General features: G+C 42.3%; 1 protein-coding gene across 1 annotated transcript in view; it reads left to right on the top strand.

The window, feature by feature from the left end:
* WNT9A (Wnt family member 9A) overlaps positions 1-19,539 on the top strand; it is a 267,931-nt gene that overhangs the window by 207,304 nt on the left and 41,088 nt on the right.

The raw sequence follows: 19,539 nt of genomic DNA, 5'->3' as shown, positions 1-19,539 counted from the left end.
TTGCAAGCATATTGCTGTTGCTTTTTATGTAGTTAGCACAGAAAGACAAGAAACCGATTCAGAGTTAGTAGTTGAAAATTATCCACAATCTCTCCCCCATTAAATATAAAAATACTAATAGTAAACAGAACTTATAACCCACTGAAACCTTGAAGTTCAGAGCAGCTCACATGATAAGAAACTGGTCAAATCTAGGAATTAACATAAATTCATGACAACCAGTGTGCTAACAATTGGAAAGTAATGCAAAGTAGGCTTAAGTTGTAAACCGTAAAATGAAATTATACAGAATTTAGAATACATTAACAAAAATAAAGATCTTTAAATTTAATTGAAAACCTACTTAGGGGATCAAAGTCCTAATCATAACCGAGAGTCATATGTGGAATTCAAGACCTCAGGGTTATGGCAGTTGCTGTTGGTCAGGATTCAGAATACCCTTAACTCATCTTAATTAGATGGAGTCACATTCATATGACCTACATCATATGCAAATCGATCTCATGCATATTCATGAGGCATAGCACAAAACCTAACTCATTGATGATACATATCTAATATCTAAATTTAATAAAAGGTATTGTGACTTTTATTTTTACTTATTCATTTTTTCTGTGTGTTATCAGACAATTATGGATTTAAGCTCCACCCCTGGCCCCACCCCCTAACCCCGCCCCCTTTAGCCTCCCCAAACAGTTGGGCCAACGACCGCCTATGCCTGTCATGGCTAGTTTCTATGTGTGTGTGTGTGTGTGTGTGATTTTTTTTTGTGTGTGTGTGTAAAATTAACTCATTTGGGGACATTACTCCAAATTAAACACCTTTGGCTTCAGAACGGGAAGTAATGATAAAGATACAGACAGAAACATTTCAAGTGAAGATAAGAGGGAAGGGAATACAGACTTGATATACTGCAGAGGATATAATTGGTTAAGGAGAATTAAATCTTCATCTGTTATACAGCAGAAATCTGCAGCCCCATCTTTACTCATATCATACAAACCTCAATCTTATTTCTCACAGATCTAGCATTTCTAAATACTATATTAAAACATTGAACAATCAGGTCTTGTTGCACAGAAATCATAAGATAATGTGGGCATCTAGGTGGCAATACTTATGTAGGTCTCAAGTTGTACTGGTACCTTTGGTCCGTTTGAAATAAAACAAAGATTTCAACATGGCTCCATTTTGTCGGCTATGCTATTTAAATTTATCTGCATCCATTTTTTTTAAAATCTGGTGAAATCTAGGGGGCTCTTTTTCAGAGCTTTTCCAGGTATTATGATCCACAGTTCTTGTACCTCTGATGCAAAGCTTTTGGAGACAATCAGGCTTATTTTCGAAAGAGAAAGACACCCATATTTCGATCCAAATCGGGAGATGGGCGCCTTTCTCCCGTGGGCGCCCAAATCGGTATAATCGAAAACCGATTTTGGGCGTCTTCAACTGCAATCTGTCACGGAAACGGGCAAAGTTGATGGGGCGTGTCAGAGGCGTGGTGAAGGATGGACTGGGGCGTGTTTATCAGCCGAGGAGAGATTGAGCAGGGACTGTCTTTCTTCTATGTTTGTGCAGCGCTGCGTATGCCTTATAGCGCTATAGAAATGCTAAATAGTAGTAGTAGTAGTAGATGGGCGTCCTCGGCCGATAATCGAAAAAAGAAAGGCGTTTTTAGCGCGAATTTGGGTCACTTTTTTGGACCCTTTTTTTTCACGAACAAGTCCCAAAAAAGTGCCCTAAATGACCAGATGACCACCGGAGGGAATCAGGGATGACCACCCCTGACTCCCCCAGTGGTCACTAACCCCCTCCCACCAAAAAAAAAACAACTTTAACAACTTTTTTTTCCAGCCTGTATGCCAGCCTCAAATGCCATACCCAGCTGTATCACAGCAGTATGCAGGTCCCTGGAGCAGTTGTTAGTGGGTGCAATGGACTTCAGGCAGGTGGACCCAGGCCCATCCCCCCGCTACCTGTTACACTTGTGGTGGTAAATAGGAGTGCTCCAAACCGCCCCCAAAACCCACTATTCCCACACCTAAGTGCCCCCCTTCAGCCATAAGTGCTACGATACTGGTGTAGAGTTGTGGGGAGTGGGTTTTGGGAGGATTTGGGGGGATCAGCACCCAAGGGAAGGGAGCTATGGACTTGGGAGGTATTTTACTTTTTTTTTTAATTGTTACAAGTGCCCCCTAGGGTGCCCGGTTGGTGTCCTGGCAAGTGAGGGGGACCAATGCACTACGAATCCTGGCCCCTCCCATGACTAAATGCCTTCGATTTGTTCATTTTTGAGCTGGGCACCTTCGGTTTCCATTATCGCTGAAAAACGAAACCGCCTAGCTCAAATCCGCACAAATCTGAGGCATTTGCCTGGCACAAACCGTATTATCGATAAAAAAGCTGGACACCCATTTTTTTTCAAAAATACGGTCTGTCCTGCCCCTTCACGTACCCGTTCTCGGAGATAGACGCCCATGGAGATGGGTGTTCGCGTTTGATTATCCCCTCTATGTAAATCTTGGCAGGATTACTTAGTAATAATTCCTTATGAATTAATTTCATAAAAAGCCAAGTGCTGATTTTGCATAGGGTAGGTGTAGAAATGTCTGGCACTGGCTGAAGATGAAGAATTAATTTATGTTTGTGATAAGGTGAGGTATTTGGGTGATTTCATAGATGACAGTTATTAATGGTCCCCCACATTAGTCAACTTATAAAAAGTGCCTTCTACAAAATGTGAATTTTTCAAAGACTATATAATATGTTGAAGCTATTGCTCTTTTCACTGTTTTACAGCAGCTTGTATTAACATCCATAAATTTTTTGTAACTCTTTGTAGGCCTTACAAGTGGCATCAAATATTGTTGTCCCTTTGGCAACTGGGTGAAATACTACAGATCATATAACCTATATTATGAAGAACTTCCACTGGCTTCCTATACACTCTTGTATAAAGTTTTAAATTCTGCTATTGATTTTTAAGACCATTACCCATTAGTGTGAATCAGCCATTGTTTTTGACTAACCCAATGCATGAGTATTAACCTACACATTCCTAACCCTCCCAAACAGCAGGTCTATTGGAGGTACCATCATTGCATTGCACTAAAAGATCCTGCACACAAGACCAGGCCTCTTCAATCGCAGGTCTCTGACTTTGGAATATGCTGCCCCAGGTTTTCCATTTAATATTTAATATTGATAACAAGACATACCACAAAGACCAACAAATATGAATTCCTTCACACACACTCAGAATTGTCTTTACTATCTGCTTGTTATATTAATATCATCCTTTAACATTATCATGTTACCCAAGATCCTTCTATAATACTAAATGTTTATTTCTTACATATCTCCATTATTCATGATATATTGTAAGCCACATTGAGCCTGCAAAAAGGTGGGAAAATGTGGGATACAAATGCAATAAATAATAAATAAAATAATAAATAATAACAAAGATTTTCATATAAAGCTGAAAGCTTGCTGACTGATATTCAAAGCTATTTAGCCAACCGTTGACCAGTTAAATTGCTTGGTTGTGGATAGCCGCTAAGTTTCAGTGGCAGTTAACTGACTAAATGTCACTGAAATTTGTGGTTACATCTAACTTAAAGCTAGCTAAGTTGGGGATGTTCTGGGGGCAGAATCAGCACTTGGCCACTTAAGTGCTGATATTCAGCTCTTAAGTGGCCAGGTTTAGTGTATAAATGAGACCTCATAAAAGTCTGTCCAATTTTTATGCACTACCCCATGGCTACTTAAGTGCTGAATATCGACTTAAGTGGCTGTGTGTTAACTAACTAAAAAAATAAACGGATATTAAAAGCCGAAGCCCAGACAAGGCCCAGCTTTGAATATCTGGGAATAACTCCATCGACAGTAAGCAAAATGCTTACCATCGCCAGCTGAATATTAGGCCCATGATTTTTCACCACAGTATATTCTGTCTGAAAGCTATAAATTGGCATTTAATTTTAATTCAGAATCCTATCTAGTGATATTTGTGGGTTCTCTTTCTAAAGACTGTCTATGTTTAAACCGGATAGAATTTGATGAAACCCAGTATTTAAGATAAATAAATGAAATAAGACAAGGATTTTTTGAGGCCTATGAGTCAGAAGTGTCATCTGCATGGAAATTAAGAGGTAATTCTATAAAGGAGATGCTGAAGTTTATATGCCATTTAAGCATATAAAAGTTTAGAATACTAGAAAACATGCATATATACATGTGTAAATTCTGGATATATTCTTCCTTGCTATTATGTAAATATGCACATCTGTGATAGCCCATTTTTACAGATGAGGGTGCATATTTATTATTTGGATTTGCTTGCTTGCCCCTTTTTCAGTAGTAGCTCAAGGTGAGTTACATTCAGGTACCCTGGGTATTTTGCTCTCTCTGGAGGGCTCACAATCTAATTTTGCACCTGAAGCCATAGAGAGTTAAGTGACTTGCCCAAGTTCACAAGGAGCAGCAGTGGATTTGAACTGGGCACTTCAGGATGTCAAGGCTGGTGCTGTAATCACTAAGCTACTCCTCCACTCTCATATGGATGCATTCTGGGTGGAGCATGGGCAGGGGAACATATACACAGGCAAAACTTATAGAATTCTATTTTACCTGTGTATCGCTTGAACTTAGGCACATACATGCACATACTCCTAAGTGCATATCCATGTATATACCTGGTTATATGAATGTTCTGAAGGTAAAGTAGGTGTCTACTTTACTTTATAGAATATGCATCTATCAGGCACCCTTTGGGAACCTATCTTTAGGCTAATTGTTATGGAATTACCATCTAAATCACCAAGAATGAGAAGAGGAGAAGATAGTCTCAGTAAGAAAGGCATGAATCAACATCAATCACAAGGGAAGCTGAGGGATTTGTCAAGAGGGTTGATAAATGACTTAACCAGAGAGCTAGAGTAGTTAGTGAATAAGCAGATAGAGTGGACTCAAAGGAAGAAGTGGGAGTGGAAGAAGGGTTGAAACCTACAGGAAAAGGAGAATAACAGCTCAACACCATTACCGTAGCCAACTGGGTGAGCTGCGTGGGGGAAAAAGGCAACCTCAATGATGGAAGGCAAAAAATGGAACGGTCTTCAAGAGAGATCCAAGACTTAGTTAAAAGAAGAAGATGTCTATCAGGGAGAAATAGGTCATGAATGCAAGCAACTTTGTTGGAGACAGAACTGACATTCCACAAGGAGCATGAGAAAGGGGAAGAAGAAGATTGGAGAGAAATAGGAATATGATTGGAAGGGCTAAGGTTTGATGTGCATAGATAAAGTAAGTGCTGGTTTAGAGGATTAGGATTAGCACTGATATTACCAGCTGAGAGGAGGAGGAAGAATAGGAGAATACAGAGTTAGGAGAAGAGGTTTGATGTCAGTGATGTGGAGGAAATAATGTCAAGGAAAATGGAGGTGTTTTTAGGAGAAGAAAACTTTGAAGCTCAAGAACAGAAACAAGGTAGAATAATGTAGAGAATGGGTTGTGTTGTCTTGAGGTTTGTAGTGGTTTGAACTATAGATTAAAACTGAGGAGAGTTAGCATAAGAAAGATTTCAATATGACGTCTAAATCCAACTTTGGATGTTGTGTGGAAAATGTCCAAAAATCCAATAGTGAACATAACCATTTTTGAACCTTGTAAAATGTCTACTTTTGTTTTAAAAAATGGCCATTGTTGTGCTCAGTGCGTCGTATCTTTTAGGATCATTAAAAAAAAGACTAAGAGAAAAATGCATAAAATCAAGCCATTGTGATGTAAGAGGAGCCACCATTCTTAGTAGACTGGCCACAAGGACATCCCAGGAGAGCTGTGGGGCACCCTAGAGGGCACTGCAGTGGACATCACATAAAAGACCCCAGGTACACATCTCACCATTACCCTCTTATATGGTACCAAAAATCTACTGTACCCCACTACAGTAGCCCTTATGCCTGTGTCACTTATATGTGGGTATAGTAGGTTTTTGGGGAGCTGACACTTTCCACCACAAGTGTAACAGTTAGAGTCGGTTATGGGTCTGGGTCCCCTTCGCTACAGTGCACTGCACTGGCCACTAGGCGACTCCAGGGACCTGCTTGTTGCTCTAATAGAACTGGCCATAACATCTGAAGCTGTCATAGAAGCTGGTATGTACTGTTTCTTTCACATCATTGTGGGTGGGGGTGGGGGTGGGGTGGGGTGGGAGGGGGGTCAGTGACCATTGGGGGAGTAAGGAGGGGTCATGCCTTAATCCTTCCAGTGGTCATTTAGGGCATGTTTTTATGATTTAGTTGTTATTAGAAAAGGTCTAGCCCAAAATATCTAGGTTGTAGCCCTGGATGTGTTTGCTTTGTTCCATAATGTCAGAAAAACATCCAAGTGTTAGAAATGCCCAAATCCAACCTCCAACATTTCCCCTTATGAGTTGGGTACACTTCGGATGAACTGCATGGAAAAAAAGTCTTATAATGGGTTTCAAAAATAGCTACAAATTCCACTTTGTGCTGCTTTTTGGACGTTTTTTCTGTTTTGAAAATGAGCCCCCAAATGTAGCAGAACCATAGGATATATGAAAAGGGAAGAGAAAAATACAGAGGCACATACCTTCTATCAAGCATAGGCGCCAACATTTCAAAATTATTGGCGGTGCCAAACGCAATACAAATTATCCCTTCCTGGATACAATGAAGAGGTTTGCTCAATATTGCAGATGCTGAGAATCCACTGACTCCTATGCTAGCAAGCTCCTGGACGTGGTGCCAGGTGTCAGATGCCCAACTGGGTTGTGGTAGACATGTGAGTCACCAAAGAGGAAGCTGGGAAGTAAATGGGGGCATTTGAAACCTAGAGTTGTATCTCTTTCTTTACACTGCAGAAACCCTTAAAATTGGATGTGGAGAAGGTAGATGGGCACAACATGCTTGAAAAAACATGTTCATTTTAATGGGGTATTGCAGTAGCATAGCCAGAGTTCAATTTTTAGATGGGCCTAGAGGTGGACTGGGTGGGCACGGGCCTCACATTTCCTCTCCATCCACTACCCTCCTCCCCCCCCCCCCCCCCCACCCCATTGAACTGTTTCAAACCCAAGGCATTTGGCAATGTTCTTCCAGATGCCGACAGCCCCCTGCACATAGTCAATTCTGGTCACTTTTACTGCCCTGAAGCACCGTTCTCCCTCCAACACCGGCGATTCCCATAGTCAGCCTTCTGCCAGCGTGCGTCGTCGGGGCCTCTCCTCAGGCGCACGTCCCACCTTTGCAGAAAACAGGAAGTTGCAGAGTAGGCGGGACGTGCCTGAGAAGACTCCCCAACGACGCACGCTGGCAGAAGGCTTGCTATGGGAATCACCTGTGCTGGAGGGAGAACGGTGCTTCAGGGCAGTAAAAGTGAGCAGACCACGTGGACGGGGAGAGCAGGCAGAAGAGGCAGGAAAAGATTGGAGCCTCGCTTGGGAGAGCTACGCCACTGGTTGGGTTGGGGCTAGTTAGGGTGGGCGGGCCTGGAGCAAAAGTGGCTGGGCCTGGGCCCGCCCATGGCTACGCCCCTGGGGTATTGGCATCTGATCACTCCCTGTAGCTGCTCACCGCATTGAAGGGGAGTGTCCCCTTCAATGCTGTGAGCAGCTACAAGGAGTGATCAGATGCCAATACCCCATTAAAATGAACATGCTTTAGTCTAGTGAATGGAAGAAACAACCATTGTCATCATGATGATAGCAGAGGCTACATTGCTTTGATGCACAGTAATGATATTGTACTCAGGGGACCACCAAGGTGGCATGCTATGGTACCAGCACAATATATTATACTCCACAGCAATGTTCAGATGAATTGTGCATCCTAACTGTTCCACAAGATACTGTGCTACAGAGCTGATTCTTTTTACAACATCCAGATTGAATGTCGAATTTGAAAGATGAGAGTACAGAAGGGAAAAGGTTTGTTCATTTAAATTTTCTATACTGCCTTTCTCAACAGTAAAACATGGTTTTCAAATAAATCCACATTTCACAGAGAATTAGAAATTAGGCAAAAACAATAAAAGAGGAAGGAAAAATAGAAATAACAGTAAAGTTAGGAAAACACAGTTGGGGAAATTCTGTTAGGAAAACATTCACACGTTTATAGATGAAGTGATTTATGGAAAGTTGCACAGGTTGCATGATGAAAAATTGACTTAGGTTTCAAGATGTTGGTCATTAGATCTTATCCAGTTGATAGCCCACGTTGGTCAGCATTGAGCATCTAGGGATAATTCTTTAGGTACTTGCTGCTGCAGTTTATGCGGGTCCCAGCTAATATTCAGCTGGGGTACACATACATTTCTAGAGGTCAAGGCAGCCATTTTGAACAGGCTGCTGCACTGGGCAGAAGACAGCAGGCATCACAACTGCCTGTTTGCCCTATTGGACCACCAGGGACTATGATGGCAGGCCAAGGGGAGCCTATAGGGGTGGGGAGATGGAGGGATGCGGGGGGGGGGGATTGGGATGGAAAGAGGATATTGCAGTTTTGGAAGTGGGAAGGGGAATTAGAAGAGAGGGGGTTGCAGTTTGGAGGGTCAGAGAGGGGAACAGAAGAGGAGGGTACTGCAGTTTTGGGGGATGGGAGGGAGGATCAGAAGGGGAGGTTGGTACAATTCGGGGGTGAGAGGGAGGATTGGAAGAGGGCAGTCTGAACTCTGCTACCTGAAGGTTAACTGGGAACCATCCAATATTCAGACTGGTGGACAGTTAACTCACCACATAAAGTTAAAACAGCTTTTCTTCTGTCCTAATTTTATGCAGTTTCTTAGCTGGTTAGCGGACTGAAAATTGCCACTAACTGTCTACGTTTCTGCCACACCCTAACTCCATCCCCGGACCGCCCACAAACTAGTTGGAGTATTGTGTCCAGTTAGGCAGGATATTCAGTGTCACTTTTCAGTTAAGTGCCACTGAATATCCCCCATTTAGCCTCTAGGAACTGCATCTTATACTCCTGACTATATTTAACCATATTTATGGATCTTTATACATGTAGGAGAACTCTGCTCATGGGTAATGCTTTCACCTAACAATCACAAGAGCCCCAGCAAAGCAAATGTTATAAAATATATATCTTTTGATATTTTCACCTGACTTACCTGTTCCCATCCGCCCGCCTTATATTTCATGCATTTGGTATTATCTTACCTTGATCATCAATAGAAATCAAACAAAATAAAACATGGAAAAGAAAATAAGATGATACCTTTTTTACAGTTTCTTACCTTGATCACAAACCCTACCAAGACAGATCAATATGTTGTGAGTTCCAGTAAGAGGCCCATTAAAATGTAGCACTGTGCTTTCATTATCCAAGCTGGTAGTTGATGTAAAACCCATTGAAACTAGATATTTATAGATGGCAGACTTTCAAGACACATGAGATTAGAATGCATGCATTGATTTAGATCTTATTATCTTGTTACAAAATATCTTGTGCAATCAAATAGTACACTATGGAGACAGATTTAACTCTGGCCCAAGCCAAATTTTCAAATGGACTTGGTAGAATTGGCTGAGAGCCTCTGGGATAGCAATGTGCATGCCAAGAATGTCATTCACACTGGAGCTTGATTATCTTTCCTTAAAGAACTAAGGGACAGAAAGAAATCACTTCTGATATGAGAGCTTGTGAAATCTTCATAAAGTTAGTAAGTTTATGTGCTAAAGAGAAACAAAGATAAATGAGTCCGGAAATGTCTGTCCTGTCCCACAATATTCTTGGTCTTCAGTGTTAAAGTCTGCACCATTGAAGCTGGACTGATGGCAGCAGTTTGATTTCCACCCAGCTTCATTTTTGGGATTGTGCAGGTGTAGCATTCATAGACCCTGGTGGAGCCTTCACACATGAGTGATTCAAATTGTACTTTCAACAGATTCCAAATGGAGCTGAAGGGCTTGATTTACTAACAGGTGCTACCATATTGGCATACACTAATACACATTAATGTGTAGTATTTACTGCAGGTCCCGTTTTAGGGAGGGAACTGTTTACAAATATTGTACATTAACGGGCTCAGTGCATGCTAATGCGGTAACATACTTTAATAAATCTAGCCCTGCGTCTATAATCTCCTGCAGAGACTGCTTTTGCAATAGCAGGGTTATAGATAGGAACATGAGACAATAAAAATCAAGGAAAGCCCAGAGCAAATGAAAGTGAAGGTTCATGATGCCCTGGTTGGGGATGGTTCTGGTTCACCTAGAAGCCCAAAGAAGCGAGGGACACCTACTGCTCTAAAATCATGCACTTCATGAACTACGTGGTACATTCTAGTGAATAGGAATGTTCATCTGTTAGCGTACATTCCATTATTTAGTGCGCCTTAAATGTAGTGTGTACTAAGCTAATTTAACATATGAACCTACTAATTAATGGCATTAGGTCCATTAGAGGGCAAATCCATAACAGGCACCTATCTGGAATCTAAAGAAAAGTAGGCATCTCCTTTCCTTTCTAGAATGCTAGAGTAACTGATATTTAAATTTTTTTTAATTGAGATTTATTAACTGCCTTTATGAGAAGATTCACTCAAGGCAGTGTACAGCAGGCACAGTTTAAAATAAAACTTGCCATTTTATTAACAGCTTAACAGTAGTAATAATGATTGAACATAAACAAAATAAGGGGTCCTTTTACAAAAGCGTGCTAGCGTTTGTAGCACATGCTAAAAATAAGCATGGGCTAAACATTAAAGACACCCATATATTTCTATAAGAATCTCTAGTGTTTAGCGTGCACTAAAAACGCTAGCAAGTCTTTGTAAAAGGGCCCCTGAATAAGGTATTTTTGAGAACAGCAAATTAAAACCTATAATAGGACTACCATGATACAGTTTCAAAAATATACATATCTGACAGCATTGAATTTCAAATAACAGATACAGTGCTATGCAGGGCTTTTTTTGAGGGGGTACTTGGGGGTACTGAGTACCGGCACCTTTTTCATTGTCTGCTAAAATTGACATAGCAAAAGAGCTCAGGCTCTACACACCAATTCTGCCTTTTCATAGATTCTGTGACTGGTTGCAGGGGGCCTGGCTATTGTGGGGTGGGTCCCTCAGTGATCACCCCACCCCTGAAGGATGGTCTGGCATTTGAGTACCGGCACCTTTTTTGCTAGAAAACACGCACTGGTGCTATGTCAGTATAACACTAACGAAGCATCTAATAAGCACACACACACACACACACACACACTCACGCACACACATGTGTGTGTTTAGACATGAGAGACTTCCATGTAACTGATAGTATTTTATGAGCCACACATGTAAGTATGTACCATGCCCATGCTCTGGCCAGACTCTGTCATTGCGAGCACCCACCTGCAAATTACACACTGTGAAAGATGTGTGTGTGGTTAAAGAATAGTGCATAGCTGGATTATTATTTACTAGTAAAACAGGCCCGTTTCTGACACAAATGAAATGTTAGAGATGCCCATAGGAATGCATTGGCATCTCTAACGTTTAACACACCCACAGTTTTAGCCCGCGCAAAAAATGTGAGAGCGCCTTAGTAAAAGGGGGCCCTAGTGTCCCAATGATTGCCCTCCTTCCACCAGATCTCTGAAATTTCTATTATATCTCCCTCTTCTCCTATCTTATTTGTAAGGCTTCTAGCATTTGTATATAGATACTTCAAATTGTCTTTTTTTCCTTGCATCTACAGGTTGCTTTGAAGTTAATGAGGATAATTTGCATCCTTTACTCTGTTCTCCCATTGAACACTCCTGGCTTTCTTTCACCATTATTGAAACCTTTGTATCAGGATTCCCTAAAGATCCTGTTTCAATAGTATCCTTCAAAGATACTCCACACTGAACCATGTGCTCTTGGGCGACTGTCAGCTTTCCCCCCCCCCCCCCATTTTAGTTTAAAAACTGTTCTATCTCCTTTTTAAATGTTAACACCAACAGCCTGGTTCCATCCCAGTTAAGGTGGAGCTTATCCTTACAGAACAGACTCCTCCTTTCCCAGAATATTGCCCAGTTCCAAACAAATCTAAATCCCTCATCCCTGCACCATCATCTCAACCATGTATTGAGACATTTTGTTTCTTGGGTCCTGTGTGTGGAACAGGGAGCATTTCTGAAAATGCTACCCTGGAGGATCTGGATTTCACCTTTCTACCTAGGAGCCTAAATTTGGCTTCCAGAACCTCCCTCCCATATTTTTCTATGTCATTGGTGCCCACATATACCATGACAGCCAGCTTCTCCCCAGCACTAACTAAAATCCTGCAAAATTAGCCACCAAAATGTTAAACAAATGAAATATTAGTAGCAGGATTTCAAATAATCCATTACTGAAAAACCTGCAAAGATCCATGCCATTTGCTGCACTGAAGTTCATCTCACACCACTAGAGCAATATCGTCCTCAAAAGCTGGCTCTGGATGCCATGGGTGGCCTTTGATTCCACATAGCTCAATTTTAGTAGCAGGGACGAGCTGGTAAGTTACGTGCATGATGAAGACATGGATTTGAAACTCATAGCTACAGTCTACTATTAATTCTCATGTGGTTTTCTAACAGGTTGCTGCTTGTTTATCAAAGGTGTAAGAGGTTACGGGAGAGAACAGGAAAGCACCTTTTTGGTACCAAAGGCAGCAACTCAGTGAAGTGCACCTTTGGGGAGAAGGATCGACAAGGAGGTCTGGTCCTAAGTGGAGACAGCTTGTTGCAAAAATGCTGCAAGCACAGCCTTGGATTATTTTGACCAAAAGGATGGATGAGTTCGATTCCCGGCACAGGCAGCTCCTTGTGACTGTTGGCAAGTCACTTAACCCTCCATTGCCCCATGTAAGCCGCATTGAGCCTGCCATGAGTGGGAAAGCGCAGGGTACAAATGTAACAAAAAAAAATACTGGACTGGTGGAGTTGTAAATGTGTAAATACCTTAGGATTTATAAATGGTCTATTAAATTACATCAAGAGTCTTGAACTACTACTACTACTACTACTACTATTTAGCATTTCTATAGCGCTACAAGGCATACGCAGCGCTGCACAAACATAGAAGAAAGACAGTCCCTGCTCAAAGAGCTTACAATCTAATAGACAAAAAATAAAGTAAGCAAATCAAATCAATTAATGTGAACGGGAAGGAAGAGAGGAGGCGAGTGGTTACAAGTGGTTACGAGTCAAAAGTAATGTTAAAGAGGTGGGCTTTCAGTCTAGATTTAAAGGTGGCCAAGGATGGGGCAAGACGTAGGGGCTCAGGAAGTTTATTCCAGGCGTAGGGTGCAGCGAGACAGAAGGCGCGAAGTCTGGAGTTGGCAGTAGTGGAGAAGGGAACAGATAAGAAGGATTTATCCAGGGAACGGAGTGCACGGGGAAGGGGTGTAGGGAAGGATGAGTGTGGAGAGACACTGGGGAGCAGCAGAGTGAGTACATTTATAGGTTAGTAGAAGAAGTTTGAAACGGATAGGGAGCCAGTCAAGCGACTTGAGGAGAGGGGTAGTATGAATAAAGCGACCCTGGCGGAAGATGAAACGGGCAGCAGAGTTTTGAACCGACTGGAGAGGGGAGAGGTGACTAAGTGGGAGGCCAGCAAGAAGCAGATTGCAGTAGTCTAAACGAGAGGTGACAAGGGTGTGGATGAGGGTTTTGGTAGAGTGCTCGGAAAGAAAGGGGCGGATTTTACGGATGTTATAAAGAAAGAAATGGTCTTGGCGGTCTGCTGGATATGAGCAGAGAAGGAGAGAGAAGAGTCAAAGATGACCCCAAGGTTTCGAGCTGAGGAGACAGGGAGAATGAGAGAGCCATCAACAGAAATAGAAAACGGGGGGAGCGGGGAGGTGGGTTTGGGGGGGAAAATGAGAAGCTCGGTTTTGGTCATATTTAATTTCAGGTGGCGTTGAGACATCCAGGCAGCAATGTCAGACAAGCACGCTGAAACTTTGGTTTGGATGCAAGGTGAGATATCAGGGGTAGAAAGGTAGATTTGGGAGTCATCAGCATAGAGGTGGTAGGAAAAGCCATGGGATGAGATTAATGAACCAAGGGAAGAAGTGTAGATAGAAAAGAGGAGGGGACCAAGAACAGAACCCTGAGGTACGCCGACAGGCAGAGGGATAGAAGTAGAAGAGGATCCACCAGAGTGAACACTAAAGGTGCGGAGGGAGAGGTAGGAAGAGAACCAGGAAAGGACAGAGCCCTGGAATCCAAGTGAGGACAGGGTGTCGAGAAGTATGCTGTGATCGACAGTGTCAAAAGCAGCGGAAAGATCAAGAAGAATGAGGATGGAATATTGACCTCTGGATTTAGCCAGTAATAGGTCATTGGAGACTTTAGTAAGCGCAGTTTCGGTTGAGTGGAGAGGGCGAAAACCAGATTGTAATGGGTCAAGAATAGCATGTGAGGAGAGAAAATCAAGGCAGCGGCGGTGAACAGCACGCTCAAGTAATTTGGAGAGAAAAGGAAGGAGGGAGATGGGTCGGTAATTAGAGGGACAAGTAGGGTCAAGTGAAGGCTTCTTAAGGAGAGGTGTGACCACAGCATGTTTAAAGGCAGCAGGGACAGTCGCACTGGCACAACCTTCTTTTTGAGCAAGTTATCTGATCTAGAAACCAAATTGAATTGTTGGATATTGAAAGAACTGTTTGCTTCCAGAATATATAGAGTTTGGATAAACTGCCTGTTGCAGCATTTCAAGTAAAGTTTGAGTTTGTTTCATAAACCTTGGACTGGAGTATTTCTTTGGAGTACGAGTGAATTTAATTTGCTCCCAGACTAATAAGACAAGTGAAGATTAAAAGTATGGCTTAAAATCCTACAGCCTACCAGAGTAAGTCCGGTCCTGGCCTGCTCCCGGTGATAAACTAAAACTTTTGCTGTGATTCTGATTTTTGGGTGCTGACCTGAAAAGCTAGCTGGTACCTGGAACTATGCGGTGGAGCCAGGATTACACAATTTTTTCAAGCATATTGTGGGTATCTCAAAAACCTGACTGGCTAGGTGTGTCCTGAGGACTAGGTTGAGAACCCCTGCTCTATAGGAATATCCTGCAGGCCTTGAGCTTGTGGGAAGTTACAAGTTTAGCAAGTGGAAGACCTCTGGGAAAGTTGGAAAGCCTAGTGGGAGCTGGATCTTTTAAAAAGGGTAGGACTAAATTTAGTCTGGATCTTTGAGAAGTATTATGGATAAGATCAGGGCTTTTTTTGTGGAGGTACTTGGGGGTACTGAGTACCGGCACCTTTTCCATTGTCTGCTAAAATTGACCCAAGGACCCCAAGTTTTAATGAAAGAGCTCAGGCTCTACACACCAATTCTGCCTTGTCATAGGTTCTGTGACTGGTTGCAGGGGGCCTGGCTATTGTGGGGTGGATCCCTCAGTGATCACCCCACCCTTGAAGGGTGGCCTAGCATTTGAGTACCGGCACCTTTTTTGCTAGAAAAGATGCACTGGATAAGATAGACCAGTAATAGAATTCAGGGCAGGAGAATGGAAGGGTAAGGGCCTTGCTTTCAAAGAGCTTAACTTTTCTGATGGCACCAAAAGGCATGTATGTTCCAACTATACAATTTATTTCTCTCTTTCCAGGTCCAAAGTATTTCCTGAGAGTATTCTGAACTCCTATGTACATAGGATATGTGCTGCAGGAGGGAGAGAAATGGGACTAGGCAGGTGGTGGTTTCATTCCACAACGTATGCCACATTCACGTGGGGTATGTGACTCATAACACTCAGACGACATCCAGTCTGTAGAGTTTGAAGGATGCATAGGAGTGGTCTTAAATGGTGTGTGTCCTATGTCTATGGTGCCTGTCCCTTTCATGACTAGAAGGAATCTGATAGCCCTGACACTTGATGGCAGTGCCATGTGAGTATCCTTTCTCTATGACCACCCTGTGATGCTGGAGCAACACTAGTACAAAGCCAACATCCATGAGGGCTTTACAGCTATACAGAAACAGCTGCACTTAATAATCCGCAGAATAACCAGAATTGGCATTCTGACAGAAGATGTACATGCCCGGACAGCTGCTAATGCAGAAGTCTCTGAACACCTGCCATGTTCATTGGACAGATTAGAGGCAGCCCATGAACACATTTTAAGCAAACAGCAAAGGCATCGTGTAGTCTGTCCAGGCAAGCATCGACTGCATCATGTGGCCAACCCATGCAAATGGCAACGGCATAATACAGTCTATCCAGTATCATAATTCAGCGAGGGAATGTTTTACCTTGAGCACCAACAGTATCATTCAGCCCATCCACATACGTTATTTGGACTGCTTCCACTATATCTATGCCACGCAGAGACAATGATATCTGAAGGGTCTGGTGAGGAAAGACTACCTGGTGGCATGTCCCTGATCTCCGCAGTCTCGTCACTGCAGTAGCAGAGGAAGCATCGACACTCACATAGGACCTAAACTCATACAGAGAAATGTTTGTTCACAGAGTTATGTCTAAAGACATGTAGTATTGTCCTTTATTCCCATTCCTTATAACACTAGTAACTTTGTAAGTCTATGTGCTTTGAAAATATGTCTCCATATCTTTTGCATTTTGAAGTGTATGACAACATTAAAAACAAACAAACAAACCTTTTGAGTTAACAATTTGCTTGTTAAACTATCACATGTGGTTTTATTTTTGAAATGCTCAAACATATGTTGATGTGTTTCCTCTGTTGCCACATCCTCTCTTCTGTTACTCTCACCCTTTCTCCATCACTTCCTCAATCTGAACTCCTATTTCAGCAACAGCATCTTCATTTCTAAATCCAAAAGCACCCTGTTATCTGAGCCCCCCCAAAGAACACTCTGTAGTGTTGGAGCCAGAGTTGCTTGTGTCCTTTGTGATGTCCTAGGTAGGATATTGTTTGACAAAAGTAGGGAGGGCGAGGCAACCAACTAATTAAAGTTATTTGCCTATAGGAGGGTGCTCCAGCATCTTTTATTGGCCAATGGGATAAGAAGAACAGCCATACTGGGTTAGACCAATGGTCCATGTTGCCCAGTTTCCTGCTTCCAATAGTGGCCATTTCAGGTCACAAGTACCTGGTAGAAACCCAAAGAGTAGCAACATTCCATGCTACTAATCCCAGGGCAAGCAATGGCTTCCCCATGTCTATCTCAATAGCAGACTATGGACTTTTCCTCAGGAAACTCGTCCAAACCTTTTTTAAACCCAGATACACTAACCGCTGTTAGACATATCTCTTCAACAAAGCCTACAAACAGGACCCTTAGCTTAGCTTTACACCACACCAATCCTCACCAAACTGAAAGTCATCTTTCAATATCTATTTTCTTAGAACTTTCTTCCCATTCTCAATCTCTTTACATCACCAATTGTATCTGACTCCCTGGAATGGCAATGCCATAACAGATCTATGTAAGCCACATTGAGCCTGCAAATAGGTGGGAAAATGTGGGATACAAATGCAATAAATAAATACTCTTTAAACAAGTTCCAGACCTTAACTATTCTTTAAGTGAAAAAATATTCCTCCTATTTGTTTTAAAAGTATTTCCATGTTATCTCATTGAGTATTCCCTGCACTTTTTGTAAGAGTGAAAATTCGAATCACTTTTACCTATTCTACACAAATTTAGGATTTTGCAGATGTCAATCATATCTCCCCTCAGCTGTCTCTTTCCCAAGCTGATGTGCCTATCCTCTTTAGCTTTTCTTCATATTAGAGTAGTTTCATCCCTTTTACCATTTTAGTCGCTCTTCTTTGAACCTTTTCTAATTCGGCTATGTCTTTTTTGACCTACAGCAACCAGAATTGAATGCAATAGTCAAGGTGAGGTTACACCATGGAGTGATACAGAAGCATTCTAGTATTTTTGTTCTTATTCACAATCACTTTCCTAATAATTCCTAGCATCCTATTTGCTTTTTTGGCCGTCGCTGCACACTGAGCAGAAGATTTCAGTGTATTATCTAGAATGACATCTAGATCTTTTTCTTGAGTGATGACCCCCAAGGTGGACCCTAGCATCAGGTAACTATGACTCGGATTATTCTTTCCAATCTGCATCACCTTGCATTTGTCCATATTAAATTTCATCTGCCATTTGGATGCCCAGTCTTCCCATTTCCTAAGGTCTTCCTTCAATATTTCACAGTCCGCATGTGTTTTAATAACCTTGAATAGTTTGTGTCATCTGTAAATTTAATCACCTCACTCATCATTCCAATTTCCATATCATTTATAAATATGTTAAATAGCACCGATCCCAGCAGCACTCCACTGTTCACCCTCCTCCATTGAGAGAAATGACCATTTAACCCTTCCCTCTGTTTTCTGTTCAATAACTAATTCCTAATCCACAGCAGAACCTTGCCTTCTATCCCATGACTTTTCATTGTCTCAGGAATCTGTCATGAGGAACTTTGTCAAAAGCTTTTTGAAAATCTAGATATACTACTTCAACTGGCTCACCTTTATCCACATGTTTATTCAAATCTTCAAAGAAATGCAGCAAATTGGTGAGGCAAGACTTCTCTTGGCTGAACCCATGCTGACTCTGTCCCATTAAACCATGTTTGTATATGTGTTCTATAATTTTATTCTTTATAATAGCTTCCATTATTTTGTCTGGCACTGAGGTCAGGCTTACTGGTCTATAATTTCCTTGATCACCCATGGAACTCTTTTTTTTTTTTTTTTAAATTGGTGTCACATTGGTCATCATCCAGTCTTCAGGCATGACTGTACCTCACTGCCAACAGTAGTAATTTCTGTCTTGAGTTATTTTTTACCTATCCACACAGGTTAGCGGTTTGCAAGGTCCCTCCTGATTCGCTGTCACTCCCAGTGTCCGACACTGAATTCATTTGACCTGAGCTGGTCTTACATTGCCTGGCTCCCTGTCCTGTTTTCAGCGCTGTGCATGCTCGTTTTAATGAAACTGAGCATGCATTGAAAACAGAACAGGGCGCCGGCCAGGCAATGTGAGACTGGTGTGGGACAAACACTTTAGGCTGGTGGGGTTGGGGACCCCCATCAGCCTTAAGGTACCTTCCAGCAGCGGCAGGGAGGAGAAGCGGCAGGGAGCAAAAGCGATGGTGGGGGGGAGTAGAAGTGGCTACGGGAGGGGCGGCAGCGGGAGGGCGGCAGCAGGGAGGCAGGCCAAAATGTGGCCCCCCACCTTGGGCTTTGGCTCCCCTCCCATCAAGGTCTGGCTATGCCCCTGCTTGAGACTGGGGCCAAAATGTCTTCAGCTCAGTTTTTTTGTGGAATCTTGAACCACACTGTTCACTCTAATCTCTGATTCACTTTCCAGTGCCAAGATGAGAGGAGACTACCTAAAAAAGCAGGGATTTGCCACCAATTGTAGGCTGTTGTTTTCTAGAGTGATGCCACTTCCTCCTTTTGCAATGTATTTAATTCTTCATTAGCACACTGTGGAAGGAATGCATATTTGTACAGAATATGGTGTTTTTGTTTCAAAGAACAACTTTCTGTGCCAAGTGAACACAAGAAAAGCAACACATTTCCATGGATCTGGTACTTCTAAAGGTGATATCTTTCCT

Source organism: Microcaecilia unicolor, chromosome 1 (assembly GCF_901765095.1).
Source record: "Microcaecilia unicolor chromosome 1, aMicUni1.1, whole genome shotgun sequence".
Lineage (NCBI taxonomy): Eukaryota > Metazoa > Chordata > Amphibia > Gymnophiona > Siphonopidae > Microcaecilia > Microcaecilia unicolor.
Note: the sequence above shows the minus strand (reverse complement) of the source record. Positions and strands in the feature narration are given on the sequence as shown.